General features: G+C 42.4%; 1 pseudogene; it reads left to right on the top strand.

Moving 5' to 3' along the window:
• Positions 1 to 9999: 9999 nt before the first annotated feature.
• Positions 10000 to 10140, top strand: LOC147028903 (signal recognition particle RNA; annotated as a pseudogene).
• The last annotated feature ends 10104 nt before the right edge of the window (positions 10141 to 20244 follow it).

The following is a 20244-nucleotide window of genomic DNA, read 5'->3' as shown; positions in this document are numbered from 1 at the left end:
CAAAAAATAAGGGTTTCGTCGACTCCCCTGATTTGTGACAAAGTGACCTTGACCTTTGATCTTGACCTTCAAAATTTTGTGCACTGAAAGGGACCTCTATAGGCCTCTGATATGCGAAGTTACAAAAATTTCCGATGATAACTGTGCTCTGCAGAATTTTTTATACGTGATTACAGACAAACAAACAAACAAACAACAACAAAAAAAAAACATACAAGCTGACTAACATATCTTGCAAAAACTTCGTTTTGGCAAGATAACAAGAAAAAGATGTCGTGCAGAGCACGATACTTGCAAAACCCATCCCTCTCTCCAAAGGTTGCCATGGATACATCAAATTGTCCATTTCATTAAGATTAAAATTGACAACCTTAATCGATGCTCAGGGCATGAAAATTGCTTATTTTTCAGATTGAAATTGATGAATTTAGAAGTTTGACCTTGAGTTGACCTTTGACCTAAAAAAAATTGTTGGTTTCCAAATTCATTGATGTACTATGGAAATCCTGTTCAACTTTCAAGTTAATCGGATGTAAATTGATGATTTTTCAAGCCTGGTATTGGCGCAGTGATTAGGGCAGCGGCTTGGGATCCAAAAGATCCTGAGTTCAAGCCCCGTTGAGCCACTGAATTAATACACCAAGGGGTTGACCCAGCCTGTCATCCTTCCGAGGTCGGCGAAATGAGTACCAGTGTACTGGGCCGGTGTATACCCCGGTTAAAATAGGTGTACCATATCCCTGTGTTGTAAGAGGCGACCAGGGTTGCATCAGGAAGGGCATCCGGCGTAAAACATGTGCCAAATCATGATGCGGATCATACGGATGATCTGCTGTGGCGACCCCTAACGGGAGCAGCTGAAAGAAGAAGAAGAAGAAATTGATGATTTTAGAAGTTTGACCTTTGACCTTTTGACTTCAAAAATAGTTGTTTTCCCAATCCAGTGACAGAATGTGCAAATATTGTTTAAATTTCAAATCAATCGGATGAAAAATTACGATTTTAGAAATATGACATGAGATCTCAAAATCAATGGGCTTCTCAGTTGAGACGGCCTTTATAACTTGGTAAAGTTTCATGATGATCAGTTTAGAATTATGACATGGAGGTGATAAACAGACAGACAAACAAACAGACAGAATAACAAAATCGATGAACCAATATACTTGAAAGATCTACGATTTTGCAAGGAACAAACAAACAGACAGAGAGTGGTGAAAACATAACCTCCATCCACCTTGGCGGAGGTTAAAATTGTACATTTTATTAATTTGTGTTCTTCACAATCTCATCATTAAGGTTTGTTGAAGATTTGATAACAAAATCTCAATTGGTAAAAATGTTACGGCCTGGACATACACACTGAATCCGAATGCTAAACAAGTGGTTTTTGTTTAATTTTTCTTGTCTTTTTTTAACGGCCATCATTATCTCACGTTGTGGGGTTGGCCAGGATAAACAAGGATTTTAATGAAAACATTTATGGTTGATCTACCGCTTCACCGATGAAGTCATCTTTACAATCCTCTATTCCCCAGTAGAATGAGATGTGCCAAGTTTCAATTTTTTTCCAATTAGCAGTTTCAGAGATACAATGCTTTAATTTTTTTCCATGTAGTCCAAGATGGCTGCCATACCACGCAACCTATGGCATCACAATTACAATTAGAATATTCTTCATTAGGGGTGGGTTCTGCTATACACACAGTGCAGCTCAAGTTGGTGGGCTCCTACCCTGAAAGTGTTGTGTCAATCAGCCAAGTGGTTACTGAGAAAGTGTTAAAAAATAATAGAGCAAAAAAAAAAAGCCAAAAAAGTGTTGAATTAATAATAGTGATATCAAAAATTATGAAAATTACTTTAACAAAATTATTAATTTGTCTTCTCCATATTCTCAAAATAAAGCTGTGTTGAAAGTTTGATGACGAAAGCTCAAATGATAAAAAAGGTTATGGCCCAGACAGACACACATATACACACACACACACACACACACACACACACACACACACACACACACACACACACACACACACACACACACACACACACACACACACACACACACACACACACACACACACACACACACACACACACGCAAAACCCCGTCCCCAACTGCACAGGGGACAGGTTAAAAGTGTATGGATATGGAGGCACTTTTAAGAAATACATGAACAATATTATGAGCTGTTTTTCAAAATGGCTGCCGGGTATATGTATGGTTCCTCTCTTGTGCTGCTCACTGTTGCTGCCAGATTGATTTCATTTCGACACACCGTACATTGAGTAAAACGTGTATTTCAGAGGCACATTTTAACCAAATTGGCATCGTTTTATCACAAACATGCATACATGTGGAAATGAGCCCGCACGTCCATGCACGGTTCACGGCGGTCTTCCTTCCAGCATTTGGCAAAAAACAACAACACGTGGACATGTGAGTGCCACTTATTGTGATATGACTACCCTGAACATTGATGTTGTGCATTACAGTCAAACCACTGAAGATAGTAAAACCTGGGGCATTATCACTATATTTATTTATTTATCATATGCAGCCTGTGGCTACTGGCTGCATCGTTTTCTGGAAGCACAGCTGTGCCACTGATGCAGTACCCCCTGTTACCAGTTAGTTGGTTGAAACTCATTTTCTCAACCTCAGAATGATGACAAGCTGATTCAACCCACCTGATGTTAATTAATCAGCACAACAGCAACTTGAACTCAAGACCTTAAGATCTTAAGCCAACCACCTTCACTGTTACACCAACAGCAGGCTTGCATTATTACTCATTAGTATATGTGAAAGATGATATGTTCACAAATATCTCATGGTGCAATGTCATAGCAATATGTAATGCAGAATGCATGCGGTGATCGGGTGACGTCATTCATCAAACTAATATTGTCTCATGAATTTCATATTCTCCACTACATTTGCATAGAGCCCTGCACTTCAATGTAGATTTGAAACACTTGCAGCGGTCTTTGCACCCTTTATTGCATCCACAACAGACTAATTCATGGGAGGAACGTGCTGCCTCAATCAGTGTGGTCCTCAATGGTTCCCATTGTCCTGCAGAGTTTTTCACTCATCCCCAGTTCCTTGGATCAGTTCCGGCGAAGGGAGGAAAGCCTGGCCTCATGTGTGTCCGTCTTGGTACGCAGCCCGCTTTACGTGTTGCATCAGTGTAGCTCAGGTTGGTGGGTCGTTGTCATTCGTGAAGCAAAAAGCATCGGTGCTGCAGGTCCGCATTAGCAGACCCATCGAGGCATCAATATCTTTGGTATAAGAACATTAATCCCAGAATTTGCGAAGCAATTGAAACATTATTGGAGTCGGGTGGAGGCAGCGACAGGTCCATCAATTTGACGTCCGTAAAAGGAAAGAAGAAGAAAGGCAGTGGACCACCAGACCGAGGCATGTGGACTATGGAGGAGCCTCCAAGCTAAAGGAATGCCATCGCTCATTGATCCACACATAATGTCCAGAACCAGAACTTGACCATCCACCTTCAACGGAAGATTCAGAATCACCAGATGCAGCCAATGCTTTCCATTCCAGAAAAACATCCTCCCAATGTTTTTGCTTCCACCGTCGCACTGCTGATACTTCGGGGTACTTCAAGCCGTTGACAGATCAGGCAAGTGATTTTGGAAGTGCTCACAAGAAAGCCAGTCATAGGCCCATCCACACTTTCAATCTCGCTTCAAAGAGGAGAGTGTCAGCACTTTTGTAAGTTTTCGACCATGGATAACCGAAACTGCATGCTTATCTTCTTTTGTTTTCTTTTAATGCTCTGGTGCCCCTAATTTTGAATGCTGGAATTAGCAACTGCCTGCATCCACACTTTTCATTTCATTTTGGTGCACCATACTTTTACAGAACAATGGTACTGCCAAAGCACTTTCTTGACAATGGTTATGCTGGGTGTTTTGCCATTGCCTTCCAAGGGTTGTTTATCCATGTTCTCAAACCTTTTAAATGCTCAGGATCAAGCAAGGAAGCAGCATGTACCGTTTTTAAAGTCTTTGGCATGACTCTGCCGGGGTTTTAACCACTGACCTCCCAGATTGAGAGCAGACGCTCTAATCATTACACCAGCGGGTCTGGTTCCATCCACACCACTTGGCACTTATTCCAGTTGACTGAGGCTGAAGTGGCTTTACCGTAATAGGACAAGCAATCTACCAATTTATGTGGAAAATATTCATGAACAACTCTACATCGGCCCACTAATCCAGGGACATAATGACGTGTGGGGAGGGAGTGCAGTGATGGTTGCACTCGAGTCTCCCCCTTGGCCACAGTACAGAAACTATAATGTTTATAATATAGGCCTTCTGCTATAAACTCCTTTAAAATTAAAGTGATTTCTGCTACTCGACAGACAAAGGACACCACCTTTTATAAATTATGCAGGCACCACTGCACTACTTATAAGGTCTGCCATGAACTCAATGACTACAATACACTGAAAATGCTTTGCAGTTATTAATAAGGGCGAATTAAATCATCCATATCAATAAGCCTGAAATTTGCTTAATGCTTAAGGTGGCTGCCTTAATATCTTAGGGTCTTGAGTTAATGCTTCAGGTGGCTGCTTTAATATCTTAGGGTCTTGAGTTAATGCTTCAGGTGGCTGCTTTAATATCTTAGGGTCTTGAGTTAATGCACCTTTAACAGTTGAACTAACACCAGGTGGGTTGACTCAGCCTGTCATCCTTCTGAGGTTGATAAAATGAGTACCAGCTTTCTGATAACAGTGGGGGCATTGTGTCAGTGGCACAACTGTACCCACAGAAAATGATGCAGCCAAGCAGCCCCAGGCTGCACAGGAATAAATAAACATCCACATCAATGAAGTGAAATATCGAATATTAATCATATCAAACTTCTTGATGACCACGAGGTAGTTCACATGGGAACATCATATGGAAATCCATATTAGGCCGGGGGGGCAGTGGGACCTACTTTGCACCCCCCCCCCCCCGCGACAAATTTTCATTGATACCACAGTATTCATATATATCCCAAGTATCAGAAAAAAGATGTTCCCAAAAAAATAACTCATTTACACTATGCTTTATTAAGCTGTTTCCATTTTTGCATGTAATTAAGCTATCCAAACATTATTCTACATCTCTGACAACAAAGGAAATATGTTCACTCTACTCCTTGACCCTCCAAACATATGTGTAGATTCCTCATTTACAAATTTCCATGGACCAGAAGTTGAGATATTTACGAAAATGAGAATTTCCATAATGGCGGATCCTAATTAGCACATCAATGCATTTAAAATTATTTCCACTACTTTTACTCAAACAGAAAATAGTTATGTTTCCCTTAAACACCAACAGACATCATAAGTTGCAGTTATGTATTGTATCAGGCCCAGGTAATTAATTCTATTGATTAATCTGATTTCGCATGATTTTCAAACAATTAATTGTGCTTTGTATTTTATGCTAATTAGCCTACTTAAAAAAATTCAAAATTTTTAATATATTTTTTGCCAACCTGGCTTGTATCTGGCAACACTTAAGTAATGTTTTTTTGACAAAAAACTGACATGTGTGGTAATTATTGTCTTTAAGTCAAATTTAAGTAATATGCAAATGAGCTAATTAGCATAAACAAAATATATTTTAATACGTAAATGTATAATAAGCTTTAATTTGACACCAATTTTGTGATTTTATGTTTATATTTGACAGAGATATTGACATTTTGCCGATCTTTGTGAGATTCGTCTATTTTTGATTGGTTGCCATGAAAACAGCTGAATAAAGTATAGTGCAAATGAGTTCTTTTTCTGGGAACATCTTTTTTCTGATACCTTGGATATATATGAACACTGTGGTATCAGTGAAAAATTATCACGGGGGGGGGGGGGGGTACAAGGTAGGTCCCACTGGCCCCCGGCCTATATGCAGTATTGTAAAGCACAACATGAATTGCATGGTCCAGCAACCTTTAGGTGTCTTCTTTGAACAAATCGGCTCGCATGATAATCGCATGTGATGCACTTTGTTTGAGTGGGTCTATTCTAGGTTCAATTCCCAAGCCAACTGTAAACTAGAACGTGTACAAATCGGAGCACATAGCTCTGCCAGGTTGAACGGTTTACGTTTTGTGTCGCACTAAGAGGACGGAATTGAACCAAAATCTAATCGACTTGTTCTCGTCACCTACCCAACTCATCCATGATCCACCACATAACTTTTTGAAATATCATGCTATCTGCTATAAATCGTTTTTGGCCCCATCACTTAATGGTGAGTGATCACTTATGAAATTATTTTAAAACAACAGATCCAGATTCAGATCTTCACCAAAATTGAATCCATTGTTCCTTGTCACAAACCCAATGTGTCCACCGAGTTTCCTCCGAATCTGTCCACAACTTTTTGAGATATCGTTCTACATATTAGTTTAGCCCCGTCTCTTAATGGTGAAGAATCACTGTAAAAATCATCAGATTTTGAACAAAAGAGAAATTGTAAATAAACTCTGGATTACAATTATAGTTTAAATTTGAAGAACGGCAAAGAATGTTATTTGTTGACGTGAAAAACGATGATTGTTCATTCGGGAACCTTATTTTCTGCAACTTTTCTTGTACTTCTTGAAGTTGTGTTTCCATTATATTCGCGCTGATTGGCTAATTCGTAGCTCGTGGTGCAGCCCATTTTCTGGAGTAAATTCTGTTTGATTTTACTGGAAGCTTCTTGAGTTCATTGTTCACTCTTCAGTCCTTTGTTTCAATTGTTCTTAATGCCCATCACAGGTATTACAAGGAAATCAGGCACAGATGGAGGCCATTCAGCCCATCATTCCTGCGAGACATCAACACCACACTAATTTATCAACACAAGATCCAAAGAAAAAAATGCAAAAAAAATATTATTACATGCCCGAGTAAGACATAATTATCAAATTTTACCTGAAAAGTGGGTAAATTTGGTGGCCATTTTGATTTTTTGCATTTTACCAACCTCAGACATCATCCTATGTCAAAAAGTTCAACGGATTCGTGATCAGCGTGAAATTTGGCCATAAAAAACATTCCTTTCAATGGGACAACAGAGAAAAAGTCGATGTGTGCCCAACCCTAGTTAAACATCTCCATCATATCTCCTCGCAACCGCCTCCTTTCTAGTGTGTAAAGCCCTGTCTCCTTCAGCCGCTCCTCATAGCTGAGTCTAGCTCGGCCCGGAATCAATCTCGTCGCCTTGCGCTGAACCCTCTCTATGGGATCTATGTCCTTCCGGAACTGTGGTGACCAGAACGGCACACAATATTCTAGATGTGGCCCTCGCTAAGTTCCTGTACAATGATAACACCACCTCTTTTGATTTATAATTGATCCTCCTCCTTATACAGCCTAAAACCCTATTTGCTTTAGCTATAGCTGCTTGGCATTGTGCTGCATGCTTACCTCCCATATATATTACCACCCCCAGATCCTTCTCCTGTGTGACACGCTCCAAAATTACCCCCTACATCCTGTAATCTCTATTTTAATCGTTCTTTCCCATCCCTAACACCTTACACTTGCTCTGGTTAAATTATATCTGCCAATCTTTTGCCCAATCTATGCAAGTATCAATACTTTCCTGAAAGCTTTGTCTGACTCCAATTTTTATCCTAAATCACCATTACAACTAGAGGGGCACTCCGCCATGTAATTCCTGATCCATGAGAACATATCGGACCTAATACATTTTTGATATATCATGCTATATATAATTTTAGCCCGATCTCTCAATGATGAAAAATCACTTTGAAAATTCTAGTACTCGGATCCGGATCCGGTTCTTCACCAAAATCGAATGAATTCGTCCATATCGCACACCCAACCTGTGCACAAAATTTCATCCGGATCCGTCCACAACTTTTTGAGATATCCTGCACACAGACCGACAAACAAACAAACAAGCCGGTAGGCGACGAGGGATTCGCAAGGATCGAAGCGCTGGATACGATGCTTTTCATTCTGACCGATCCACCGACGAAGATTCATTGCCAAGACGTATTGGTTCACATACAATTGTTCCTCTGCCTGGCAAGATTTTTCCTATTGCATATTTTGCCAACTGGCACTTCTCATAAAAAATGACGGTAAATAGACACCCTATTTTTGAAGGACCACCATTTGAAAAATAATCGGTTTGCTGGTTCGTGCTGTGGAGCCTCGCATTGCAGACACACACACACACACACACACACACACACACACACACACACACACACACACACACACACACACACACACACACACACACACACAGACGGAAAACCCGACAATAAGGGATATCTAGCCTATATAGCGAATCCAACAGAAAGGGGTGAAAACAGTAACCTCCTTCCACCTTTGGCGGCGGAGGTAAAAATTTAATATACCGTTTGATGTCTTCTGCGGGTTCCGACTTGGTCTTCCATTTCTTTATCTTGTTTTTTTGTCTACATTGTCAAACAGTGGGGAACAGAGACATTAGGAGATCTGTGGAAGGGAGAGGGATGGGGCAGGGAACACAGGATGTACAAGATGGACATTACAGGGACTTTCAGGAAGAAGAGCAGGGAATTTGTAGAAGGTGGGTTTGGGGTTGATTAACTGGGGTAGAAAAGATCATGGTTTTGTATGGGGGAAGATAAGAGGTTGTGGTGAACAGCTGTTTTGAAGGCCTGGAGGGAAGAATGGAATTGAACAGAGTGTAGGAGTTTATTCCAAAGGTGGGGAAAAAGAGGAATGAAAGAGTGAAGGTGAGCAGTGATTCGTGATTTTGGTCGTTTTACAAGAAGGGGGTTGTTGGCGGACCTTGAGCTTCCTGCAGAAATATGGTGGGGACATATCACAGACAGAGCAGGGGGGGGGGGGGCGAGACTGAAGAGGAGTTGGTTGAAGACAGAAAGACCACCGACCTGCCTGCATTGAGAGAGTGAGAGGCCCAAAGACTCAGCCTCATCGCAGGAGATACCAATGATCCGAAATGCCTTGGTTTCCACAGCATGAAGCAGAGAATGGGGAGAGGCAGGAGCACAAGCCCAGAGGGGAGAGCAGTACTCCATCAGGCTGTGGATGAAAGCTTTGTATTTGGTCAGGAGCTCAGGTGTGCCGAGGAAGGACTTTGCACGACGGAGGATTCCCAGTCGGCGACTGACTTTGGAGGCCAGGTTGTAAATGTGGGTTTCCCAGGAAAGATCATGGCAGATAGTGAGACCCAGAAGCTTGAACAAAAGGACTTCTTTCAGCAGATTGTTGAGAAAATTGATGGAGTGGTTTTCAAAACGGTCCTTTTGGAGAGACATTGTGAGAGTGTGAGATTTATCAGGATTGAAAGACATGTTCCACGTGTTGGACCACCTTGTGATTTTACCCAGATCTGCAGAGAAGGAAGAAGCTGCTGCTTGCCAATCTGAGGGTTGACAGATGGTTCGGCATCGGGTGGAGTCATCAGCAAAGAGATAAAGAGGATTTTCCAGAGAGTCGGAGAGATCATTTATGAAAACCAGAAAAATAACAGGGCCCACAACGCTACCTTGAGGAACTCCAGCCTGGACAGGAAGAGGGGATGAGAGAACTCCATTTAGGACAACACATTGGCTGCGACAGGAGAGGAAGTCTGTGAGCCATGAGTGGAGATGGCCTTGGATACCAGAGGAAAACATTGCCCATACCACTTCATACATACCAACATACCAACTTGGATACCAACTTCACACATGGGAGATATACTGTACCCTAAATGGTGGTTAGCAGATCCCGGTACCCGCCCCCCATTATGATCATCTATCCTAGCACGTTTTGCGTATATATGTATATATGTATATGTATGTATATATGTATATATGTATATGTATGTATATATATATATATATATATATATATATATATATATATATATATATATATATATATATATATATATATATATATATATATATATATATATATATATATATATATATATATATATATATATATAACCGGGCGTAGTGGCGTGCGCCTGTAATCCGGCTACTCGGAGGCTTGGGTTGGAGGATCGCTTGAGAACGGGAGCTCTGCGCTGGGCCGCGCTATGAGAGGGTGTATGGCAGCCCGGAATCATGGCGAAACCCAACCCTTATCCCTGTGTCGTAAGAGGTGACCAGGGTTGCGTCAGGAAGGGCATCCGGCATAAACCTGTGCCAAATCAGTATGCGGATCATAACGGATGATCCGCTGTGGCGACCCCTAACGGGAGCAGCCGAAAGACGAACAACAATAAATACATGTGTATATGTGTGTGTGTGTGTATGTGTATATATATATATATACTGAACAAAAATATAAACGCACCAACCTAAATATCTAAGTCAAGATTGCCATTATGGGAAAATGGTCAAACCGATGATATGTTTGAGCAATGGTTCCTTTGTTTTGCTCAAGACAGATGTTCCCATTGAAATTGACCACTCTGAGTGTGTGGACTCACACGTTCAGTAATCCTTCCCATGAGCACCATGGGGCTTGACAGAGTGATGGTCAGTGAGCGTGACCAGGACACAAACACTCTCTATAGCTTGCCCTATTAAAGGCCTCCCCAAAATGTGGACTGGTGCCAAATGTCAACATGCCACAGATGTCACAAATCTTGAGGGAGCGCGCCATTGGCATGCTGAATGCTGGGACGTCAGTACGGGCCGTTGCAGCACACTTCAATGTCCACCACTCCACCATTAGCCGCCTGAGAACGCGCCTCAGAGAGACTGGAAGCACCGTGAACTGCCCACATGCCCAGTGACCACGTGTGACCACCGCCGGTCAGGATCGTCACATGAGGCTGCAACATCTCCGGGATCGACTCCGACCGGCCACGAGGACTGCCGATGAGACTGTCGGGCTGCATAACAGGCGCATTTCAGCCCAGACGGTGCGTAACTGCTTGAGGGAGGCCAAGCTTGAGGGAGGCCAAGCTTGAGGGAGGCCAACACCCGCTACTGACTTTGTGAACTCTGACAGTGACACCTCGGTTGTGTCGGCTGTTGTAGTGCAAAGACTGTCGCCAGAATTCTCAAGGAACTCTTTGAAATTTAATGCTCAATTGTCATGGATTCTATAACCAAATTGTTGTGAAGATTTAGTATTAATGAGTTCGAGGTAAAATAGTAACAATCGCTTGGTGCGTTTATATTTTTGTTCAGTATATATATATATATATATATATATATATATATATATATATATATATATATATATATATATATATACATATATATATATATATATATAGTGTTGTGGTTGACGAAATTCACAAACCTCCATTCAGGTCCCTTAGGTGAGATATCTCGGTAAGTATATGTGTAGTTAGGCCCAAACCCGTTGTCTAGAGGGAATAAATGTCATTCATGTGGGCTGCGACTCTTCAGGATAGCCGTTTTTCTTTTACTATCTTTATTTTGGACCAGCCGCCATTATAACAACCACCAACCACAACGCCGCTTCACAACAACAACCACCAACCACAACGCCGCTTCACAACAACAACCACCAACCACAACGCCGCTTCACCACAACCGCCACGACCTTTACCGTCACAACTCGCCACCATCGCATCCACACCATCTCGCGCCACTCGTGGGCGCCGATGCTGGACTCGTGCGGGGCGCGCACCGAGCAGCGTGTTCAAAAACATCACGGACTTTCCACAGAAAACGGATCAAAAACGACTCACGCCCACTTTTGTTCCGTCCAATCGGTGAGCGAGGGGCGATTTGGCCCCGCCTCCAGGGCGTTGGAGGGCGGTCGCTATATGCAAATACATGGATCAAAAAGCATTCACGCCCACTTTTCCTCAGGCCAATGGGGAGCCAGCAAGAGAGGTGAAGGGTCGGAGGCAGAGGGTCAAGGGTGAAAGAGCGAAGCCACGGGGCTTATATAAACGGCTGCGTTCGTCAGTCGAGTAGAGTTCAGTTGGAAGTTGAGTTGAGTGTGCGGAGTTCAAGAGAGTCGTCGGTGGAGCTGGAAAGAAGTGGTACTAGTCAGAGTGAAGAGGACGGAGCTGTGGAGAGGTGACGGCGGCGAAGGCGGACGAGGGGGTGCTCGCGTCGGTGCCGGGAGCGGCACAGGGAGAGGCCAGCAACGCGACCGAGGTGGAGGAGGAGACGCTCGCCGCGGGACCCGAGACAGGGTGATATCCTCCTTCCCCCGAGCATCAGCAACCCCCTCCTGTTTCCCCCCGCGCTGAGATAGTGCGACAAAGGGGGCCCCCTTCCCACCCCCTACCAGACACTGTCCGCGAGGCCCGCGGAGTTGAGGCACCACCGCCGCTCCGCGTCTCATCATCAGACGGGTAGGCCCGACACGGTCTCGGCCCCAGGCCCGCCTACCCCCCTCATCCTGGAGGGTGGTTCTCTTTTCTTTTGCTTTGGGAATATGTGTTGTCGGCGCCGTCTGTGAAGTAAAATTGTATAAGTGTTGCCGTGTGCCCGGTAGTCGGTTAGATCTGCATTGTTGCATTTGCTTTTTGTGTAATATTGCATTGTCTTCTTCTATTACATTTGCTTTTGGTGTAATTGTATATGTGTGCTTTCCGTTCATCGCGAAATAAATGTGCTTATTGTTGAACTGTTTTCCCGCTTCGCTTCGTCTTTTCTTTCATTGAATCTCCATCTTGCTTCACGTAAAGGGTTGGTCGTGGGCTAAAACGCCCGATAATTAATCGAACCGTCGAGGCCGACGAATAACACCGCTCGGTTATCCCGATAGTACGGAACGGGTCGCTTAAAGTGGCCCGTGTCCGAAGTCGACCTGCGGCGAGGTGCGATCGCCCGGTCTACCCTCCGTGTGGGTACTTAGGTAGGTCGAATTTGGCGAGCAACCCTATCCCACGCGGGGGCCGATTGGCACGATCGTGGTGAGACCGAACGGTCCACCCGTGACTGGTTCCCGGCGTTAGTCCGAGAGGGTCACAACTGGATTGTCCGTCCGGTGGGCGACGTGCCGCGATTCGAGTTACGTGGCCGTCCGCACGCCGGCGGGCGCGAATCCGCAACAATATATATATATATATATATATATATATATATATATATATATATATATATATATATATATATATATATATATATATATATATATATATATATATATATGAGGTGTGTCCAAAAAGGATCCAACATTAATTTTTCGTGCGTAAACAAATGAAGCTAGGGAGGCGTGGTTTGGTGCACGTATGTAGGCGATCCTAATCCGTATGCGTAAATATTTTCCCGCCTGCAGAAACTGTCAGTCGCCGACAGACCGCCGATGAGTGAGGAAGTGTGAGCGCCGTCGGATTTTCGTTTTTGACAAAATGACGGAAAAACTTAAATAACGCTACTGCATCAAATTTCGTGTAAAACTTGGTGATTCCCAAGTGGAAACGATCCGCAACATTCAACAGGCCTTCGGGAACAAAGCAATGGGCACCACACAGATAAAACAGTGGTACAACCGCTTCAAAGATGGTCGCACATCAGTGGAAAGTGAAGCACGTTCGGGTAGGCCCTCAACATCCCGAAATTAGATCGTCATTGACCAAGTGAGGACCCTGCTGATGCAGGATCGTCGAATCACGATCAGAGAACTTGCAGACGAGGTTGGCGTCAGCATTGGATCCGTTCATTCCATTGTGACTGAGGATTTGGGCTTAAGGAGAATCTCAGCGAAGTTCGTGCCAAAGCCGCTAACGATCGAGCAGAAGCAAACTCCATTTGGAGATCGCACAGGACATGCTGGAGACTGTGAACAGCGATCCCAACTTCTTCAACACAGTGATCACTGGCGATGAGACCACAGTGATCCGTCATTTTGTCAAAAACGAAAATCCGACGGCGCTCACTTACACTTCCTCACTCATCGGCGGTCTGTCGGCGACTGACAGCTTTTGCAGGCGGGAAAATATTCACGCATACAGATTAGGATCGCCGACATACGTGCACCAAACCACGCCTCCCTCGCTTCATTTGTTTACACACGAAAAATTAAGGTTGGATACTTTTTGAATTCACCTCGTGTGTATATATATATATATATATATATATATGTATGTATGTATATATATATATATATATATATATATGTATGTATGTATATATATATATATATATATATATATATATATATATATATATATATATATATATATATATATATATATACATATATATATATATATACATATATATGTATCAATCAATCGACACCTCCTATGCTGTTATTGCCAAAGAAGCTGCATAAAAGCAACCCAAGAAGACCTATACAAGGTAAACGCTATGCTGTTACAAACCCATTCCAGAGTTCCTCAACAACTATAAAGACGTTCACACACAGTACACACATGAGAATCCCAATGCTTCACACCCCCTCAGCTACCGGACCGGTTTCATCACTAATTGGCGCATCATCAGTGATAGCGCAGACAGCAATGCATACCAATCAGGCTCCCAAGCATGTACCACGTGTAAACATCAAAAATAGTCAATATATAAATAAAGACCCACGCACATCTCTCTTCTGTGAATGGAGGGAATAGCCAATCAGCTCTCACCTAATCAACCTCATCCATGTCCTTGCATGGACAAGAAGGTGACCCGAGGATCAGTTATTTCATTCATCTTTGTGCAGATAGTCCTTGGTCCCTTCTCAAAGGACTGTTCGGGGGGCATGCTTTGACAAGATTGTGTTTGTCCCATTTAATGTCTCACCCCTCCTCCTCTCTTACTTTCAATTTGATCCTTCACTTCATCGTTCTGTTCAATCCTCACGTTCAATCTGTCCTCCTTCACACCATTATTCTGTTCAATCCCTGTTACTTTCAATCTTTCCTCTTTCACGCCATCGCTCTGTTCAATCGCTCTTACCTTAAATCTTTCTTCCTTTATACTATTGTTCTGTTCAATCACTCTGTTACTTTCAAGTAATCACTCTGTTTCCTCTCCCCCTAGGGTAAGTTTTCCAAAACCATAGCACACACACACACACACACACACACACATATATATATATATACATATATATATATATATATATATATATATATATATATATATATATATATATATATATATATATATATATATATATATATATATATATACACATGTACACCCGGACCCCGACATTCACGGTTCCAACATTCGCGGATTGCACGTATTCAGGGTTGATCATTTGTCACATGCTCCTAACATTCGTGGGAAATTGCCCCGCGGAGTCGCATTTTTTGTGGCAATTGTTTTTTTTCATGAGCGGCGAGCATAACTCAGTTCTAAGACATATATTCCCATAGCCATGCATAAAGCAGTTGGATGTACGAACAGTTCAATACTGTACGTACGCAAAAAAAGATATGTTTCACGAGCCGCGAACATGACCTGCTTCCTGTACGTCTATTGTATCTTTGCGGGATAAACATAGTTTCACTGGATGTCTCACCATGCGCACTTTAAACATACGGTACTGTACGTACTGTACTGTAGCTTCAGGATAAACATAAACACCATGAATCGGGAACCGCCGCGAACCAACAACATTATCCCCCTTGTCCCCATTGTACTAATTCCCCGACTTTGGTGGTGCCACCATATGTGGAATTTTTAATTATCCAGGAACCGCCGCGAACCAATAAGCGAACCCTTTGTCTCTATTTTAACAATGACAAAACACTCGTGGATTTTACTCAGACATTTGTGGATTATCGTCTATTTCCATAGCATTTTCCTGTATTTTTGTGAGATTTTCCCTGACATTCGCGGATTTTTCATGGGTCGAGAAATCCTAGAACCTATCCCCCCATTTCCCATTGAAGTAATGCCCCCGCATTTGCGGTTTCAACATCCGTGGTATTTTCCCAGAACATATCCTCTGGGAATGTCAGGGTCCTGGTGTATATACGAGTGTGTGTGTAATATATGTATATATATATATATATATATATATATATATATATATATATATATATATATATATATATATATATATATATATATATATATATATACACACACACACACACACACACACACAGTGTTGGGGACAAAAGCGACAATCCGATAACAGATAATTATCGAAGTTAACTTTTTTATCGGACTATTATTGGAAGTTAACTTCCATTTATCGTTATCGGACCAGTTAACTTCCGATAATTCGATTTTTTTAGTCCGATAATAAAGTACGATAACCACCAGCTCTGACGACAGCAGCATGCATGACGACCTCTTCACTGGGTGGACAGCCGCTGGCTCACGTACCAGTGTCAAGCAGAAGGCCAAGAAACTTGTCGACACCTGACTGGATATTGATGGGAAGGAGGATATTGATCATGGTCGACTCTGACTTCATGGGGGAGGAGATTCTCACCAACCTCTTCCTGAAGTACAACACCCCAATTCCGTCCTCTGCCGCAGTGGAACGGCTATTCTCTCTCGGCAAGGACATCCTGAGGCCCAAGAGGTCAAGACTGTCAGCTGGGCCTAACTTTGAGAAGTTGGTCTTCCTCAAGGGCAACCAGCACATAGTGTCATAGACTCTAAAAAGATGCATAATGCTTATTTTATTCTTGGGTTGAGCATAAATAACCCTTTCTATGGGTTTTGAAGCTTTTTCCTTGTTTTTTTGAAATCTTCTTAAAAAGTAATTATCGTTATCGGATTATCATTAACTTCCGATTAACTTTGTATTATATTAACCGGATTATTGTTATCGGACTTAAAAATTGGGGTTATCGGATTATCGTTATCGAAGTTAACATTTTGGTTATCGGTGCCCAACACTGTATATACATATATATTTGTATATGTTCATTGTTAATATTTTGGTTTTTATGACAATGAAAGTTTAGTATATTTTTATTGTGTGTTGTGTTTTCATTATATTAATTTATCAGGTTCTGCGGAGGGGGTAACGAGACTTTGTAATCACCCTGTAGATTATTGGCTCAGAGGTATTGTGAAAGTTTTACTTTAGAAACGGAATTAAATGTTATTCGTCGAAAGGAGGCTCGTGAATGTTCCGTTGATGTTTTTCGGTTGACCCCGATAGATAAATGTGGTGCTGTTCGGGAAGAAGAAGATGTATCACTAACTTTGACCGCTTCTGGAAGAGGTTAATTTGTATTGAAATGTCTGGTAATTGTTTTGTAATTATTATGTATTTATACGAATGAATATAACTGTCATTAATCAAAAGGGCTTCGGCACTATGGAGCGATTTAAAAAAAAAATGGAATCCCCCCCCCCCAAAAAAAAAAAACACTACCTGGCACTCACTGGTGAACCTCTGAAAGTTTCATGAAGATCCGTTCAGCCATCACTGAGAAAAATGGCTACACACACACACACGCACGCACGCACGCACGCAGGGACGCACGCACACACATACACTTGGCATCTCATCTGCCAACATGAATAGATCGATCACCATCAGCCAATCAAACAACTGAAATTGAAAATCTTTGGTGACCAGTCCATTGGGAAGACCAAGGCCGGTCATGATGTTGGACCGAAAGCTGACAGACAGCTGTTCACAATGCGACGCATCTTCGTCCAACAAAGGAAAGTACAGCCTGGCCACAATATCTTGTCACTCCTTGTAAAAATTGACAATGCCTTTGTGTGCGGAGTGTTAATTCGTTTCCCTTTTCACATTTTTTTTACATTGAGTGAACGTAACCATGGGTGATGCAAGCAATTACATCATTGAACAATGGATTCTTGGCAGTGTCAGGGTTCACATCAAAATTATTTTCTGCAATGACAATGATGGAGCACAAACGGATCCACTGGACACTTAAGGCTTGTGTCATGTGCTGTAAAATGTGCAATAAAGTAAGAGTACTGCAAATGTACGTGGTATAACTTGCAGAACCCTTCAGTGCTGTGAGCTAATATGATAAACAACAAAATCACAATTTTTTCAAGGGGTGATAAGACATTGTGGCCGCCCCTTTAGATCTGAAAAAAGGTCTTGATGTCTTCTTTTTGGTCCTGTGTCATACCCATTAGCCATTGGCGTCTGTGGATGGCATTTTGGTGAAGACAGATACGAACACATTAATGCAACACCCTTGAGTCAAATTGCATCAACAAAGTGCATAGCCATCATGATTGACTCAGTAGGAATGATTCATGTCATATCTTATCTTCCTACGACATTTGGAGGACTGGAAGACTGTATTTTATTACACATTCTGCATCTTGCCAAGCGATATGATTGCCACAGAGTAGACGTCATATTTGATGAACACCCTGAAGCATCAAAGGTTTTGAGCGACAAAGAAGCTCCGGATCCTCCATCCAACGGATTTCAATATTTGGGAGAGAACAGTAAATTCCTCAGTGATGGTGTCAATAAGTAGGCATTGAATGAACTTATCTTCATGGCCTGGAGTGATGATGTTGACAAACTTTCTGAATAATCATTATACATAGTCCATGAGGAAAATTGTCAAGAGTCATCGTACGAAAGTGTGGACATTATTCCTGAACTCTGCCACCATCATGAAGAGGCCGACACGAGATTGGCCTTTCACGTGAAACATGCAGTTAACCGATACGATGCCCAATTCCATCATTCAGGTAGGCAGTCCTGATATGGATGTTGCTGCCATATTACCGTCTGGTGTGGATGGACAAAGTACCTGCCCGGGTTCATTTTCATACCTGTCTGAAAAGAACTGCCAGGACCAGGGATACATGTTTGAATCGGATGTTTCTTTGTCTGCAAAACAATCTACTGCGTCAATCCCTCATCAGTTTACATGATTCATGATTGTATTCACTGAATACGACTCCAACTAGTTGCTTTTATCAGAGGTAAAGTTAAAAGAAGAAGACGATTGATCTCGTCCTGGTCTCATCTTCTCACTGTGATAGTTTCCGTTAGTTTGGTTGAAATTTCGGTCTTCATGATTTTCAATCATTGCCTGAGCATCTTGTTTATGAACTGTACAGCCAGTTGATGAAGTTGACGAAGCCAGTTGTAGGCTTTTTATCAGTTTACGAAGCCAGGTGTAGGATCTTTATGAGTTGACGGAGCCAGGTGTAGGAAATTTATTAGTTGACGAAGCTAGTTATAGGCTCTTTGTCAGTTGATGAAGCCAGGTGTAGGCTCTTTATTAGTTGACGAAGCCAGTCATAGGCTCTTTGTCAGTTAACGAAGCCAGGCGTAGGCTTTTTATCAGTTGACGAAGCCAGTTGTAGGCTTTTATGAGTTGACGAAGCCAAGTGTAGGCTCTTTATTAGTTGACGAATCCAGGTGTAGGGTTTTATCAGTTGACGAAGCCAGGTGTCGGCTTTTATGAGTTGACGAAGCCAAGTGTAGGCTCCTTATTAGTTGACGAATCCAGGTGTAGGGTTTTTATCAGTTCACGAAGCCAGTTTATAGGCTCTTTGTCAGTTAACAAAGCCAGTTATAGGCTCTGTATGAGTTGATGAAGCCAGGTGTAGGCTCTTTATGAGTTGACGAAGTCAGTTGTAGGCTTTTTATGAGTTGATGAAGCCAGGTGTAGGCTCTTTATCAGTTGACCAAGCCAGGTGTCGGCTCTTTATCAGTTGACCAAGCCAGGTGTAGGCTTTTTGTTAGTTGACAAAGCCAGTTGTCGGCTTTTTATCAGTTGACGAAGCCAGTTGTGGGCTCTTTATCAGTTGACCAAGCCAGGTGTAGGCTCTTTATCAGTTGACCAAGTCAGGTGTAGGCTCTTTATCAGTTGACCAAGTCAGGTGTAGGCTCTTTATCAGTTGACCAAGCCAGGTGTAGGATTTTTGTCAGTTGACAAAGCCAGTTGTCGGCTTTTTATCAGTTGAGAAAGCCAGTTGTGGGCTCATTATCAGTTGTCAAATCCAGTGTAGGCTCTTTATCAGTTGACAAAGCCAGTTGTCGGCTCTTTTTCAATTAAGGAAGCCAGTTGTAGGCTCTTTCTCAGTTGACAAAGCCAGTTGGCGGCTCTTTATCAATTACGGAAGCCAGTTGTAGGCTTTTTATCAGTTGACAAAGCCAGTTGGCGGCTCTTTATCAATTACGGAAGCCAGTTGTAGGCTCTTTATCAGTTGACAAAGCCAGTTGGCGGCTCTTTATCAATTACGGAAGCCAGTTGTAGGCTCTTTATCAGTTGATGAAGTCAGGTGTTGGCTCTTTATCAGTTGACGAAGTCAGGTGTCGGCTCTTTATCAGTTGACGAAGCCAGTTGTGGGCTCATTATCAGTTGTCAAATCCG

The sequence above is a fragment of the Eptatretus burgeri genome, chromosome 4, assembly GCF_056783735.1.
Source record: "Eptatretus burgeri isolate ZD-2024b chromosome 4, Ebu_testis_v1, whole genome shotgun sequence".
Lineage (NCBI taxonomy): Eukaryota > Metazoa > Chordata > Myxini > Myxiniformes > Myxinidae > Eptatretus > Eptatretus burgeri.
This window is presented reverse-complemented; position numbering and strand designations above follow the sequence as displayed.